Source organism: Oncorhynchus mykiss, chromosome 19 (assembly GCF_057628025.1).
Source record: "Oncorhynchus mykiss isolate SJ-2025 chromosome 19, ASM5762802v1, whole genome shotgun sequence".
Taxonomy (NCBI): domain Eukaryota; kingdom Metazoa; phylum Chordata; class Actinopteri; order Salmoniformes; family Salmonidae; genus Oncorhynchus; species Oncorhynchus mykiss.
In genome coordinates this window covers 25669309-25672072 of record NC_143040.1, presented here as the reverse complement: position 1 = coordinate 25672072, position 2764 = coordinate 25669309, and positions in this window count along the sequence as shown.

Sequence of the window (2764 nt, the reverse complement as noted above, 5' to 3'; positions counted from 1 at the left end):
GAATCGCAATTAACTGACAAGCGCATACACCGCCACCTACTGTACTGGAGTGTGAAGACCTACCTATGCCACGATATTCTCTTAACCAACCCCGGATTTCTAATAAAATAACTCCGTACAAACCTCACTACTCCCATCACCCCCACCCCAAATACCACCCACTCCCGTCCAACCTCTGACCCTGTCAAACAACCTACACACATTCCACAAAATGGAATGTTCAACCGTTTCCTCTACCGTATAGCCATTACACATTCCAGTACCATGTTACCCTATCAATTTCAAAATATAAATTCGATCCCATATGCCCGAATCTCATCCTACACAACATAACCTCCTCCCTTCTGTTCTCATTATATGACACCATCTCCCGTACAGATTTCCTTGTACTATAAAAACGTCTTCCTTTACTACTTCCATCCCATTGTCTCTGCCAGCGATCTAACCCATTTTGTTTTCGAATTAATGTTTTAATTTCTCCTCTACCCAACTGCACCTGTATATCAACAATTGTACTTTTCACTGCTGTTTTTCAATTATATCTACTATATAATTTCAATAAACTCCTATATGAGTCGGAATTCAACTGAACTAAATTTCAGTACCATGTATTTGTAACCCCAACGAACTGCGTCATTATTTCTAACCATACATCCTCTCGTTTTGACTTTTCAGATCTTAAACTACACAGATCTGATGTAGTCCCGACGTATTACTAGTCTTCTTGGTTGCGCCTCCTCTATCGGGTGGGTATAATTTGTGGAACGTTCCAAAAGGAATCAACAAACAACACATACAAAGTTGTATAGAGGCAGATTAAGATACCAAACAAAGTTTGGCAGTCGACAGCCCCAAATGTATTTTATTTTATACCAACCTTTATTTTCATACCCTCATCTCCCGTTGTCTATTTGTTCAACATTTTTTGTTTAATGTAGTAGCAATAGGCCTATATATCACACGCAAAATAACTAAAATAACTGTATGAACATACGTGAAATCAAAGTGCATTCCTTCAAGTGTTATCCCGCCCCGGTGAAAAGTAGTGTTTATTTAATTCCCTATGGACCTGGTCAAAAGTAGTGCACTAGGGTATAGGGTGCCATTTAGGACACATATCAAAGTCTTCTTCCTTTACTTGTTCCTCTAGGCTTGAGCTTTGCAGGTCAGGTAGGCCAGCTTGGTGGTGAGCTGCTCGGTGAAGACGGGGTGGAACGCCCTCGTGATCCTCAACATGTTGCCTTCACGGGCCTCGTCCACCAGAGTCTGGCCCCAGATATCTATCTCCTGGGTGGGAGGGGAGGAGAGAGAAGAGCAGGAGAGTGGACACGAGACGAGAGCTGAGGTAAGTGGGAGGAGTAAATCGAACTTGAAGGTGAATTAGGAAAAATGACATTCATTGCCATTGTCAGATTTAGTGGTGGTATGTTGAGGATGATGCTGAAACCCCAACTGTAGAGTAAAAACACTTAGGAGGTATAACGGTCCAGTTGCTACAGTGCTTGGGTGAAGTCTCAATGAAGATCTATTTTACCTCTCCTACCCCACCCTGAGATGAGCAGGGTCGCACTGTAGAAAAACGTTTCAAAACATTGTGCAAGGGAAAACGTAAACAAGTGTTTCTTATTGGACAAGTTCAGATAGTACCATTTCGGCCTGTTTGCTTCCGTTTAGTGCTTAGTGAGTAAATATGACACTGGTTTTTACCAGAGGGTGGCCCCAAACTGCCCACAGGACTTATTTTATTACATCAATTTGATGTTATTTTAATGGACAAAAATGTGCTTCTCTTTCAAAAACAAGAACATTTCTAAGTGACCCCAAACTTTTGAACGGTAGTGTATATTTATTTATAAAGAGCTTTTGATATTTGTCCCTCATAAATAAAATCAAATGCAGTAATGTAGTGAATAAGTAAATGTAAAGAGTGAGAAAGGAAAAATGGAGGATAGGAAGGGTGGATGAAAAAAGAGAGGGGTGGATTGTGTGTGGCTGTCCATGTGGGAGGGAGAGTATGCGATGGAATGGGAGAGGGAGCCAGAGAGGAACAAAACAATGAATTCATTTCTAGAATAATCTTCAGTCAGACTCCATCAAAGCAGTGAACGCTGCCGTTCCGGCTCAGCCACTCCACTTCCCTTTAACCCTACACCCAATATAGTGCAGTACTTTTGACCAGTAGTGCACTATATAGGGTGCCATTTGGGCCAAATCCCATGTCTCTGAGAGGAGAGACTGTGAGGGAACAGAACTGGAAGAGATGAGGATGGTCAGAAGTTCAGCATCTGGATGGAGACGAGAGAGTGGATTCTCGCTGGCCTAGTGCCTAGAAATGGAGGGAAAAAAAGCTTTGATTCGAAAGATACCAGGAAGTGTACTGTACATGGGAGCCAACCAAAATGAAGTCAACTGTTCCATATGGTTTCATTCAGTTCCATCCATTCCACAGGAGGTTCCATCTGGTTCCCAGAGCAGATACATAATCTGGTTACAGAAACACTTCCTGGAGAGTCTTAAGATGACATTTGATGACATTGCTGTCTAAACCTTCATGTTGTTCTATCATTCCTGCCCATGGGGTGTACTTGCACATCAAGCCGTCTCACGCTTCAGAAACAGGAGATAGGCTCCTGCCCTTATGGGCCGTTCTGGCTCGGACAAGGCTCACTTGTGTTCTAGAGAGAGACAACACTTTGTCCTGACTATCCAGAGAGAAGATGAGCGAGATGGAGGGAATTTCACAAATGCATTTTGAAGAACAGTA